At 35.8% G+C, this 14,920-nt stretch overlaps 1 protein-coding gene across 5 annotated transcripts in view; it reads right to left on the bottom strand.

The window, feature by feature from the left end:
• LOC137393636 (uncharacterized) overlaps positions 1-14,920 on the bottom strand; it is a 101,119-nt gene that overhangs the window by 49,984 nt on the left and 36,215 nt on the right. For 2 of the 5 annotated variants that reach the window (XR_010978309.1, XR_010978308.1), the window contains exons 6-7: positions 12,878-12,999; positions 1,563-1,660 (exon numbers count right to left, since the gene is read on the bottom strand). The exons of 2 other annotated variants lie outside the window; for them this stretch is intronic. The gene's annotated coding sequence lies outside the window, so the exon portion shown is untranslated. The remainder of the gene's footprint in view (positions 1-1,562; positions 1,661-12,877; positions 13,000-14,920) is intronic. One more of the 5 variants, XR_010978310.1, reaches the window with a different exon arrangement.

Below are 14,920 nucleotides of genomic sequence, written 5' to 3' on the forward strand. Positions count from 1 at the left end.
ATGCAGCACAGTTTAATATTATTTAAAGACTACAGAACCAAGATATGAAATAGAAAAATGGGAACATAAGTACTGATTTATACCGCATCATTGAGAGAAACTTAATGCTTTACGTAAGGAGTCACTTTGTCAATAACATTTTTGGTACAAGTTTAGGTCAGATGTCAAAATAGTTGTAGGATGAAGCGATGATTATTCAAGGTTTGATTGTATATTGTCAGTCAGATCTCTGTGGCTGTTGAGTTGAAGACAAACTTTCATAAAATCTTAGCAAGTTTCATCAGAAGGCATCAATACTTTTCTTGATTGTTGCGATTGAGATTGTTTTTTATGTTTGAGGTCATCTGACTGCCAGAATGTTTCAAGATTAAAATTGACATACAAGATTAACATCGATTTAACTTTATCACAGTTAAAATGCTCAGAAGAAAAATTTGTGCAAAATAATGCTACTAGTTAGTATTGCTGTGATAGTTGATATCGGCTATTGCATTCAAGTTGCAATGTTCTGTATTCTGTCTCTATGTTCTGTCTGTCTCTATGTTCTGTCGGCCTCTATGTTCTGTCTGTCTCTATGTTCTGTCTGTCTCTATGTTCTGTCTGTCTCTATGTTCTGTCTGTCTCTATGTTCTGTCTGTCTCTATGTTCTGTCTGTCTCTATGTTCTGTCTCTCTTTGCTACTATGGGAGCTATAGTCACACTTTTCCTTAATCTGAACATTTTAATAATAAGACTAGACCCATGATAAAATCACGGGTCTGGTGTAACTCAAGACTAAATGAGATCTACATAAGACAGTTGTTATACCGTATTTTTAATCCTCACAGCCAGTCTTTTCTCTCTCACTTACTATAGGATATCTTCCTCCTATCACTTCCAATCTCTTCCTCGCTAGTTAACTTGGAAAATGTGTTTAAAAAATGGCCCAAATGTTTCTTCACGTTCTGCGTCAGTTATCCGTTGGTTTAATTTAAAAAACCATTTCCTTTTTCATCATTACCACCACTTACACAATATTCTTAAGATTTCAAAACTATAAAAGGAAGCTATAAAGCGCTGAATATAATTATAAAATCAATCTAGAATCTGAGTATGAAAATGAGAATTGAGTACATATGTACTACCTTGCACAACGGAATTGTTTGGAAAAAATTATGATGTTGTAGGCTGGAAATTTGTTCAAATTTCACATCAGAAGTTGCAAAAAAATTAATGAGATCTTATGATACACTCATATACATGTCAGGAACTTCCTTTTTATGGTATACTCGCACATTTTTCAAATTAAATTATCACATATTTTTAAAATCCTGCAAAAGTAAGCATCCATCACTTGCGTCATCATGATGTGCAATTTAGGAATGTTTTTCCACTCCACGTGTTGAGGGCACTTCAGCGACACACTTGACCAGGTGTTAATTGTGAGATTCGGCAGAAGTGGAGATAAGAGGAACTCCACCCATACAAGTCGTGCGTAGTGGGACTCCACCCATGCTATCCAACTAAAGAAATTTCTAGCATAAAATCTGTCATCTATAAAAAAAATTCATTATTGGACTCACCCACTGAGCATGTCTGTTCCACCCGCCCAGCTCGCCCCGCCAACCCATAACTCCTTTATTCCTCTTAGGTACTCATTAAGAGGCCTGTGTAAGTGAGGCTGCAGGTGAAAAAAGAACAGCAACAAAGTATAGCCATTTGCTAGACACCAAAAACTTAATATATGAAATTAATTAGTTCCAATACTTGCTTCGCATGCCGAATAGTCCTTGAGCAAAGATTTCTAAAACAGCGCATTTTGCTAAATTTGTTCCAAAGCTAAAAACCTAACTATAAATACTTCAGAGAACCATATGGAGTACATTCCATATTTAAACAACACAGCCAGCTTCTTCATTTTCACTTATTTTTTCACTTCAATTTCACTTTCCTACTCAAGATCGAACCACTACTAGCCTTTTAAAGAAGTATTCCAAAGATGTTCACCCAATTTTTTTTTTAATTTTCTGTCATCATTCTTGGTAAAGCATTTTCTATTTTGAGCACTATTACTGCTCACGCTAGTTTTCTTACAATCCACGATTTTAAAACTAAAACAAGCAGGTATGCAGCACGATTTAATACTATTCAGAGTGCATATAGCTAAGCTATGAAACAGGAAACTATAAACATATGCACTGATTTATGAAACTGCATCAAAGTCGAGAATCCCGTTGTCAAAGAAGCTTCGGTAAAAGTTCAGATCGGATGCCAAAAAGTTCCAAGGTTGAGGTGATCATTAGTAAAGGTATATTGTCATAGTCAGGTCTCTGTGGCTGACAAAATGAAGCATTTGTAGAAGGGGGTTTCTAATACAAGTTAGAATAAGATGAAAATGAAAAGATAGTCATTAAGATGTTACAAGGCTTTGTCCTTTTAATACACCTATCTGGTTATTAATTTCAACATCTGTTTGTGTTTTCATGGGCGAATTGGTCTCTAAAGGTTGCAACCATGCCACATCATGATTACATGGTGTTGAATGTAGAGCCCATGACCTAGATTAAATATAATATGATTATTACAAATTATGGTCTCTGATTAGTTGGTCGATAGAACCTCAGAAGATCGGCTTTTTATTAGCGCTATTGGATCCCTGGGAGTAAGAAGTACATGACAGAGATACACCCAAAGTGTTTGGATCCGTCACAATTTCAGGCAAGCTATGGTAGCTTTTGCCTTGCATACAGGAAATACTATGATAACTCAGTTGAGAAGAATCTATTGATAGTAGATAAACACATGCGTGTTGATGCAGCATCGAAAGCTACAAGCCAGTCTCTGTAGATATTCTAAACCTTTTTGGACTTCAACAACCAAGCGATCGCATTATAACTAAACTCTTCAGCGTCGGCTAAAAAACTCTCTTATGGAGTTTGTTCCACTATTCTTTGATCATGAGATTCTTGTGTCGGTAACATATAGCTAAGAACGGCAAGTGAAATATAACTCAAACTTTTTTGTAGAAACGCAGGATTACCTGAATGCTCAGCGTGTACCCTATTCAATCATAAATATTTTGCAAAATCTTATCATGAATACCCTTCTAAGGTGGGCGCATGCAGTCAAAAAGCAGTCTTAACCAGCCGCATAAAATCTCTGTATATGCATTATTGCAGATATCACAGAGTGTGAAAATCCAAAAATATTTTAAACTATTTTAATATATAGCAATTTTTAATTGCGTGTGTCCGTTAATCTACACAAACGCCATGCATGTTCACATCTATTGCCCATTTTCATCCAATTTTCACACTCATTGTCTCCTGTTGGATGGCTAAAGATATTTGGTTTAGAACTCTGTTTGATTCCAGAGAATAACCTCTTAAACACCCACATGTGGACTATCTGACAGAAATTGAAGAAATCATGTGCATCGTCGTGCCTACCGCTCGTTCGCTTTGTTTCTTAGTGATGTCATTGATTAAAACTTTTCCTTAAGGGTTGACTTGCAACAAAATTCAAATTACAGTTATTTGGTATCAAAAGATTCGCCATGTCTTACTCTGTTGTGTTGTATAAGTGCCAAATATGTGGAAATTTGATTACCAGCTGTTAAAAGCTCAAAAACGAAAAGCCGCCATAGATTGGAATCTCTTTATTTTTCTGACGTAGTCATTACATTTGGTTATTGTCTTGTCACGTGATGTTCTCACGTGAATTGAAAGGCCAATAAAAAGCTCGATTAACGGTTCGTTTTTTAGCTTTTAAGAGTTTGTAATCACATTTCCACATATTTGGCACCTACAACACAGCAGAGTAAGACATGGTAAATCTTTTGATATCAAATAACTGTAATGTGAATTTTGTTGCAAGTCAACCTTTAAAGTTTTCATCAAGATCACTTGATGAAAGTTACTTCAAATTCGTTTTCAAATAAATTCGTAACTACCATAGTTCTAGCTTTGCAATTCTTCCCTAACTTTTGGCAATCATTGAGTCAGTTTTTCAGAGATACTTTCTTCCATCAAAATATTGTGTATTACAATGTGTTGGCCCACAGCTATATTTTTATCGAACTTCAATGTATTCACTTTCTGTTCATATTATGAACATTCTAAAAAATATAAATAAAAACAAAAACATACATAATTACTCTGCCTCACTCAACAACCATACAGAAGCTTTATGATGTTTCAACTGTCATTTATGAGCTCAGAGAGCGAAACTACTATAAAAAAAGGTTAGGAATATAAACTTGAAAGCCGGGTTTGCTTACTTCTATACACGAGTCGCAGTAAAAGTTCTTCATTTTGCTTGCGTGGCGGTTTTGCTGCAGCAATTAAGAATGAATTAGAACGAGCTTCATTGTTAAAGACTCTCAGGCTTTAAACTCTCAGGCTTTAGACTCTCAGGCTTTAGGGCGCACAACGAAACAGGAGCATAACTTGTAGAGGCCTCATCAACAGTACGGATATTTATATGTTGCATTATTGAAACCCATTACCTGAGATCTATGTCCATGTATATTTTTTGTAGCTAAGTCTGACAAACAATTTGACCAACTGCAGCCATGTAACAAATGCATTCATGAAATGCTGAAAATGTTTTATTACATTTGGCCATGAATTTTCTCACTAGTACTAAAACAATAACTATGTCAATCGTGTATCATTGAGGGTAGCGTGTATAGCATAACTCCAAGTGTATTGGAAAGCTTCAGTGACTGTTAATCGCATATCCTGTCTCAAGGACAAATAAAGAGTACCACCGGGGGAATATGAAAGCACATCATATCTTAGATTATGCAGATGCCCATTCAGTAGGATCTGTTTACTATGCGCAAAAACATCCTCTTGACAAGATAAAAAAGACAATAAAATTTAAGCAAACAATTTCTAAATGAGTTGAAAGTATAGTACTACAGACAGAAACCTCATGTTACGATTTTCTTAAATTTCTTGGTGGAGAAAAGCCAGACAGCTATCTGGGCTTGAACCACTAACCTCCCACATGTCAGTACAGAGGGCTAGTCACTACACCACCAGTGCTTCCTTCATAAATATGACCATTAAAACTAAGGCGGCTTCGATATACCGCAAAACTTGTATTTGAACGCCACCTCTATTTAAGCGCCACTATGGCAGAAAGGTTGATAAATAAAGGTTGATAAATAGAATGTCCCCCTTTAATTGAACGCCACTTCTATTTGACCACCACTTCTATTTGACAGTCTTAATCTTCACGAACCCATAATAGCAAGTGATCAGAAGAAATCATCCACAAAACTGTAATAATAATGACTCCATTACATCAATAACAACTAATTCGTTTGTTGCTTCTGTTCGTATCCAAGTCTATTTTCAAACTCCAAGTCTTAAGGTTTTTTCGTTAGAAGCTTTGATTGCTACACCATAGAAATAATCTAGTAACTGTATCAGCCTAATAGCAGTTCCTTTTTCGATGCAGTCTTATTACTTTGATGTATGTGGGAAAAGCTTTTGCATTCACGATGGAAAATGTGCTACTATGTATTTTAAGACTAACATTTGAGACTATTCTGATTACACGCGGTTTTTCTTTATTCGTGCAAGAAGGGCATACATTTATTCTATAAGGCATCGCGTAAAGGTCTTGCTCCGGTAAAAAATTGTTTGAACGCTAATATCAACTAGCTCATCTGTGCAGAGTAGGAGTTGAGGTCAGAAGACATTGTGGAAGGTATTGAACAGCCAGAAGAATATGAAACGATTTCAAATGAAACAACAATCAGAACGAAACTGTCCAAGCAAACGATGCTAATATTTTTGTTTTAAAAATGTTAATATTTGTTTTAAAATGTTAATTTTTGTTGCTGCGTGTATTATAATCATGGTTTTTTATGTCACTTGTTCTTAAATACATATTTGCAGCATTTGACAGATTATTATTAGAAAACTTTGTAAATTTACATATCTATGGAATATTATTTGATGGCATGATTGTCGGAATCTGAAGTCAGCTTACACCGGATCAACGCTTGTAGCTCCTGTTCTATTGCACATAAAAAGCCAGTTTTGCCTGCGAACTGTAGCAAACATAACGATGAGTGCAATGAGCTTTTATGCAACCTGGTTAAATATAGTTTTAAATTAAAAATAGACCTTCAAATTTGAAATAAAATAAAAACTTGAAAGCTGAAACAAATGGCAACGCATGCTATAAGATCATCATTGATTAATTGCAAGCAATAGATATCAACTAGTAGAGACATGTATCAGCTTCCCGTGCATATTTATTTAAAAAATCTACGACTAATCCCAGGTAAGTTAGCAAATATTTTGCCTCCAAAAGGGTTAATGTCGCACCACCCAAAGAGAGTGCAAAATATAAGCGACATTTGATTCACCTGTGAGAGGGTTAGATTTATCTTTTCAACATCCTGACGAGGCAGTTGAAAAATTTAACAACACTCTTTATGTGAATGTCACCTCTAATAAAGCGCCACTCTAAAGAACGGGTTGAACAGTACAGCACCATGGCGTGCAATTAGAGGTTTGAGGGTAACTTAGAACCATGTATGTTTGCAGTACACCCATAGCAGTCGTACAAATCTATATATATATATATATATATAGTTCTCAAATTTTGTCTGTGTATCTGTCATTGTGTATGTCCAGCTATAGCTATTAAAACTTGGATATTTAAAATTTTGCATGATAATAGATCTGCACTCGCGTAAATCGCTACCGTATTTAAAATCTATGCGCTCTACACAAGGTGTATTGGTCAACGAAGTCATCATATACCATTTAGCGAATGCGCACGCTAAATGACGTATTATTTGAAATTCTATGAATTCTATCACCTCTATAGAACAGGATACTTTTTTTCGTTTTCTTGAACTTCTATTTTCGGTTTTTCGTAAGATTCAATTGCTAAATCACGGTCAAGGCCGATTCTTTTCCATGCGGACAATTGTATCATCTCCGCAAGAAGAACCTTTACATTTTCTCTCTGCATGTTAGGTCAGACAAAGACAGTACGATATCTCATTTTTATATTTGTACCAGTGTTGAGAGGTACCACTATCGTTGTACTCAAAGTTTTGATGAATAGCTTCTGGTGGAACAGTAACTCTTCTTATAAACACACTTCTATGCAAGAGAAGGAGTGTTATTACTAATTCAACATATTCATGATTTTTATTTTCTTTTCTCAGTTCGTATTAATTGTATCATTACCGAATCATCTTTTATTGTAAACGTAACAAAACCGACTTAATTGAGCTATTACTTGCTAATTATTTCACATTTACATTTAAAACCTTTTATAATTGTTTTATTTTTTAAAATTATTTGACTTGCGCAAAACATTTTCCTCATGATATGAAAGTTTTAAAAGTTAGTTGTTTGACAAAGTTTGAAAACCTTCAGTTGTTTTTATTTTTTCTCTTAATTTATTTAAACTGCACAAAGCACTTTTCTCACGATATGCAGTTTGAAAGTTAGAATGGCAGATTTTGTTATGCTAAATACAAATCAATTTTCTTTCCAAGACTTTTTTATTACCCTGACAACAAGTAGCACAGTTAGTATATGAATAAACAAGCATCTTTTCATTGCTGGATTAGTTTATATGCTCAACTTGAACATAAAAAATAACTATTCCTAAAAATGACACAATAAAAACAGTCTCTCAGTTAAAAAAACTTCCTGATCTCAAAATAATCACTGGCATACAGAAATGGCTGTCACTAAGTATGAAATAAGCGGTGAATGTCTGAATATCTTTGCTAGCTGCAATTTAAACATTGTTTCAACGGTATTGCTTAGAGCTTTTGTTGTGGGTCTTCCTTGTGATGCAATGAACAAACTTTTAATTCGGCCCACGTAGGCGGTAGTTTCTTCCTATTGCAAAATTGAAATATCATCTTGCATCTCATTAACGAACAAGTGTTGTTATAATTTGCAGGGTCACCACTCCACCAAACAGCCAATAGACAACTTGAAGTCCCATTTGTCATTACAAGTGTGAGTCTGGAACATTCATATATTTAACATTTTTCGAGTCAGTCTAATATTTCACACTTGACCTCGTTTATTTATATATTTGAAGCAGATGATTTACAAAGCCACAAAAATCTGAATTTTTCGTAACTCGTTGCGTACCAAGAGCCGAGTAGTGTGGATGGCGCAGCGTTTTTGTATTGTCAAGAGCCGCTGGTACAGCTGTAGTAGGCTTGGTATAAAATGTTCCTGATTAGTGAGTAGCTTATTAATTAGCCTACAGCGTCTGACATTAGAAAACATGCTTACAGCCCATCCTGAGCTTGGTTTTGCTTTGCAAAACTTTTGTGAAATTTCTTCGCAATGACGAGTCACCTTAGAAGCATCACAGCTATATAGCAAGGTTTCACAAATTGCAAATTTACAGATTTCTGATGATTATCTATTGAAAAATAGCTCAACTGAGAGTGATTATTTGATTTTTAGCAGTGAAAATAATGCCGTAAGCTGTAATAATAGTGATAACTTGTCCCCCTCGCAACAGGTTCAACTCATGGTAGCAGCGAAATGGGTCAAAAAGTGTCAGAACTCATTCAGCAACACATTTGCAGCTTGTTTATGGTATCAGATGATGTAAAATTTTATGCTGGTTAATTCGGTATTAAAATGTTTTCTTAGATTGTGTAGTTCAAAAGTTATGACAAGTTATGACAAAACCTATTTACTGAAAAGTTAATTATGTCCCTGTAAAAATTCAATTTTGATATCTAAAGTCTTGAGCTATGAAAATCTGGCTAAAATAATAATTGACAATTATTTTGGACTCCTTCGGTGCCAATGTTAGCATGTTAAACTTTGGCCTGTCTGGTTCATCCTGACTGAATATTATTAACTAATAAACATAAAAGCTGGTACTGATGATTTATGTTATCAATGTATGTTATTTATAGCAGTCAAATTGAAAATTCTAACACTAATAAACAGAAAAGTAAGATTACACAAAAACAGCATATTATCACTACTAGCAAGCTGGGAGTCACGAGCGTCGTCAGAGTCCGTCGTGCATAATAAGCATGTCCACATTTCTTCTTATATGTGGATGAGTGGTCGAGTAGCCCAGTTGGTAGAGCATGCTTTACCGCAAAATCTGAGTTTGACTCCTGTGTGAGGCAATCTTTTTCTTCTCGACACTGTTACAGTGGCTCCGGACGGACGGACAGACAGACTAGCTTTTATTATATTAGATAAGATTAGTAAACTGGCTGTGATGCATCATGTATTTGTATGCATAATAATTCTAAAGTCCCGCAAGGTGCAGGTGGTAGAGCACTGGGAGGCGATGCCAAATGTTGCAGGTTCAAATCCCGTATGATGCAAATTTTTTTCCTACCTTTGACTGTGGCTTTGGATGGATGGCCGAATGGATGTGCAAACAGACAGAGCTCTTATTATAGTAAAGATCACTGGCAGCACTAAGAAGTATGTGAATTTATAGAAAGCCTTGCTCTCTTTAGAGAAACTTCCATCCGCTTTAGAATTGGATGGAAATTAGTAATCAAAACCCAGGAAGCTTTTTACATTGAACTGATTTTATTTTGGCACAAGGTCAAGGTCAGAGTAGTTTTAATTCCCAAATTTGGTTCATCAAATGCTTCATCTAACAAGCAATTTTTGTGTATTAATAATTGAGATCTTGTCACTTGTAGTAAGATTATCATATTATTATCACAGAAGACAACCAGAAAATTATGAAAATTTTTCAACTAGGCCAGGGTTTCTTCAAATGCTTTATGCAACTATCCCTTCCCACGAAGATAACCATGCCATTGCAATGCTAACAATTATGCCATATTTTGTTTTTCGCAATTTTTTAAAAGCCAAGTTTAATGAACTATATGTATTCGTTACTTAGAAATATCCCATCAGAACTAGTCTTGTATAAAACATTCAACCACAATTTATTGTCCAACTAGCTTCGGAAGCTAAAAGGAAATATGTGTGCGATATGTAACCTACATAAGGAACTGATATTAACAATGGATATATTGATGAGCCCCAGATTTACAACCACTAAGTTTCCACGGTGCGGTTGGTGGGGAGTTGGAGTTGTGCACACATTGAGTTACATAAGTGTTTCAATGGATCGCATGTTGTGGATTAATGCCGGCAGTTTGATAAAAAAGGTAAGGAATTCTATGTCATAGGTCAATAATTAGCGTCACAGTTTTAGCTTACATAATTAGCTGGCGCGACATTTTCTAACGCATCTTTCACAATTACCGTTTTCATCATTCGCAAGCGTGAATCATTCAGTAAAGATTTACGAGTAATATAACTTGCTTGACTTGTGGATTTTTTCATTTATATTTTGCGGTTGACTCGCGAATTGACCAAATTTACAGATTAACCTCACCGTAGAAACATAATGATTAAAGAGAAGCATGTTAGATGATTCAGAGAAAGTGACCAGCATTGCTACCAGGTCATCTCTACGTAGCACAGAGTCTGTACGTACGTAGCACATACCAGGTCATCTCTACGTAGCGCAGAGATAAGTGCCGCGCAAATGCGCCGTGAAACACCATCCCCCATCCCAATATTATTTGTCTCTGCTAAGAAATACCGACATTCATCGATCTATTTTCTAAGACTACGTAAGCTTACAAAAACAATTACAAAAATAAAGGAAATGAATTAGTTGCGTCAAGTAGAAAAACAATGGTAACAAAAGAGTTTAATTTCTGATTAGGTCTGTGAAGAAATTTTCTTTAAATAGTAAACCAAGTGTTTAAAGAATGATGCATCAAACCACAACTATTTATTCAAAACTTGGATATTTCCTGATATTTTTGTGCAATAATCTTTTGTCTTTGAATGTTCTGTAATAGGGAAATGATGAGAGTAGATTTCAATATGAATCAGCGTAGCTCAGGCATAAGGTATGACATAAAGTACAACATTGAGCTCCTCTGGTAACTCCAGCCATTATTAGGGAGAATTTAAGGGTGACAGAAATATTCCTAATCCATGATTACTTATAATTAGTTTTAAACTGTGAATTCATTCGACAAGTTTTATCATTATTACTATCTGTTTTCAAAAATATATTATTGTTACACGTGACACTGCACATCACAGCAACTAGCGCATCTCTGGTCATGCCACTAATTGGGCCAATTTTTCATGACATTAAATTTTAAGCAATGGTGCAAATAACAGAGCCCTGCAGATTGATATGGTTATTATATTTTCTATAGTAATCTCTTTCGATAATCTGATATTCAACTTTTCCACAAAAATTACAAACGAAAATTAGCATGGAGGCATCGACAAACAAAGATGAGAACAACTTTTCTTCTCATGTGGGGCAAGCCTCTTGCAGTTCCCTCAAGGTTAATGCATGCCAGATAGACAGTGTTATCTAAGCAATGCAATATTTTTTTCATGTTTTGGCCAAAGTTACTCATAAACAATATTGATGAAAAATATTTTAGACAAAATTAATTACCGGTAATTATAATAAATAGATAAAAAGGGTTTTAGGTGCGCTAATCATGACAAGTAACATAGAGGTCAGCAATTTCTGTTATAAAGACGCATTCATGATGGTTTCAAGGTCAGTGGCAGTTCTTACTGCCTGAAGAATGACATAACACCATCAATTAGCATAATTTTTTTTTAATTCTGAAATAATAATAACATAAAACTATTAATCATATTTACATACCGAGTTCTGAGAGAGAGAACAGAGATCTGACTTACCTAAATTTACACACAATATTTTACCACCATTTCAATCACCAACTTGGCTCAACAACAATGTGGTAAGCCTACCAGGAGACTTGGCGTCTGACATGCCTTTCCTGGAAACATGTCGTGTTTAGGGCACCTGGAGTGCACGTACCAGCGCAGCATCACAAATGTACCGCTTCCATTAACCAACCCCATCAGTTCGGCCACTACCGGTCACCATTTTGGTAAAAAATCGTTTCCAAGAAACGACTCGGATGTTGTTTTTAAAAATTGCTATTGTGCTGGCAAGTACGATTCTAATTAAAAGCTCTACAAGTAACCGCAGTCTTAGCATGGAGTGATGCAAATGCAGACTATTTCGTCTTAACAGCGCGTTAATTATAATGGGCAGACAACCGCAGAGGATCGCGAAGCTCTTACATGATCTCAAAATAAACTTAAAAACTAACAATACTTATCATTTGAAAGAAATTTAAACATTGAAAATCACGCAAAGTTTAATATAGAAAAATTAGCCTTAGTTCTACTGCCTCTCTTCTCTACTATTTTTAAGCCCTATAGACATGTTCAAGTATACATCTTGGCTAATCATATCGTAGCAAGGAAAGACAGCATAATGAAATTCCATAAATAACAAACATATTTCTTTGTCATACAATATTAACTATTGTTGTTAGTACGTCGCATTTTTAATATATTTGTCAGTGATAGCTGCTAAGCTATATAAAAGAGACAAGCTAGGTGGTAGACCCTTCCCTTCCCGGGAGGTATCTTTATGACAAGTTATGTCTTCTCTAATCTATTCACCTCTTACTAAGCAATAAACCCTGCCACAATGGCATATACCCCAACACTTCACAATAAGCATTAACCCCGTTTTGCTATTCTAATAATAATAATATAATATTAATTCTAATATTCCTTTGCTATTTTAATTTGGATTTAGTCAAATTTATACCCCGACAGCGCGTTGCTGTGCTTACCACTTGCACGAGAAATATTTCCACAGCTATTGTTCAGATGTATTGGAATTTTTAGCAATGTTTTCAAAACAGATTCAACCACGATCTTTTACAAAAGATCTGAAGAAATGACCTAGACACCGTTGAAATGTTACTACAGCGTCTGACAATAAAATTATATTCTTAAAATCTTACTGGAATCTTGTGCATATCTTTCATTCAATAAGCTCTAGTTCTCTGTCTTGTTCACTTTTCCGACTGCACGCTTTCCCTTTAGAACAAGTCTTTCCTTTATAGCCTTTTAAATTGTATCAAATCTGAAAAATGCATTTTATTAAACATTAAATTAAAGGAATTAAAGAGTAATGTGACGGTAGACAGCATTGGGAGGTGACTGACTACACAACTACACAACCTGATTACGCAACAACGAAATGAGGCTTTTGCTTAACCGAAGTGATGTCAATGCGCGAGCCAAATATTGTCGATGGTGCATAACTGCAGCAACCGACTCAACTCTGCCTGATTCAACAAACTTGATCCAACTCGTTTGTTTAAACTAGTGTTACGGCAGAGCGGGGTGACCAGAGTTGGCGAGACCGACTTCACGGTCACCGGCATAGCCAGGCCGAACCTTCCTATCATAGTCGGCTCGATTGCCGCTAAGCCGACTGTGAGAGGACAAAAAGAGAGGTGGTGCCGATCGTACAGACTCAAAATGTAAAGAAGACCATCGCAATCGCTACAGCAGAGTCGTACTGCGCAAACGCTCTCTGCATGCATGCTAATCTATTATACATGTATATACAACTTCCATGACATTCTAGCTTGTCAAGATAGATCGTCAGATGTGTCGACAAAACAGAAAATAGGTAGCTGCGCAATTGTTCATAAATATTGTAAGGCAATCGATTGATACAGGTGTTACAGCGTCGGTCCACCGATCTGTAGGTCACGGGTTGGAGTATCACGGAAAGATCTCTTTTATCTAAACCTTGACCCTTGGATACAGATAAACGGTGAACCATTAAGACTTAGCAAAACTTACAAAAAAATTGTTCGTTCATAGGTTAGTAGTTCTCAAACTAAAGTTTACAATTGCTTCATTATTGCAGGCTAATTTTACAGAGATATTTTCGGACAACGGTGTCAATATCATGAAAGTCCTAAAGACCGTGGGTTATGTTGTCAACGAACAATAAACTGAAGTTACTACGCAATTGCTAGAAAAGTCGCAATTATGCGTTTAAGGCACTCGACCATAGAAAACTCATTTATGCGTCTATGGCATCGAAAGGGTTAAACTCTCTGAGAGTCATGAGTGTCATGACATGAAACCGCCTCAGTACCCTCCCAAAAAGACCCACGGTGAGGCCATTTCAAGTGAATGGTAATAAAAGTGTTTTGAGAGTGGCGTCATGACGCGACTCGGGTCTTTTTGAAAGGGTATTGAGGCAGTTTCAAAAGCTATCAGAGTTGCCTCCCCTACTACAGGAGCAATTTATATCAGAGGCCCTTCCCAACACCCCGTAGGAAGACTTAAACTCTCACCCTACCGCATGGCAACTCACAGTGCTATCCACCACACCACAGCTGTGTATATAACAACACAATTGCCTAAACACGAGTAGATTCTTACTGTGATAAGAGATGCTTTTGTACATCTGTTCAAAACAAAGACCAGAGATTAGGATAAAAGATTGCCTTCGACGGGGCTTGAACTCATTACATTCAGCATGGTAAATCAACACACTAACACCTGCTTCAATTGACCGCCTCTAACTACGTGTAAGTATAAATTTTTATTAATACCAGTATAATCATCAACGAAGTGATATTTTTGTTACGTGCTAAAAAACGAAATGACAGAAATCAATTGATGAAAACCTCATAGCATATTATTAATGATGCGCTGTAGAGGCATATGCATCAATGATGTCTTTACAACATCATCATGTGCCACAATCGTCACAACAACTTGAAGGTACTTTATGGAACTCTAAATGGTATGTACATACCTAATGTACATAACCCTTACACACAGGGAACCCTTATAGCATGCTAACCGTAACCGACAGCTGCACACTATATAAATAAAAAATAACCTAGTATATTTTTTGTGTGCTGCCCTTAACGTAAAATTACTGTAATCATGAACCCTAAATCAAGTGAAAGTGGTGAGAAGGGAAAATCTATTAAATTAAAAAGTTAAGTTAAATTTTTCCCTTTTTGAAGGGC

The sequence above is a fragment of the Watersipora subatra genome, chromosome 4, assembly GCF_963576615.1.
Source record: "Watersipora subatra chromosome 4, tzWatSuba1.1, whole genome shotgun sequence".
Classification (NCBI taxonomy): domain Eukaryota; kingdom Metazoa; phylum Bryozoa; class Gymnolaemata; order Cheilostomatida; family Watersiporidae; genus Watersipora; species Watersipora subatra.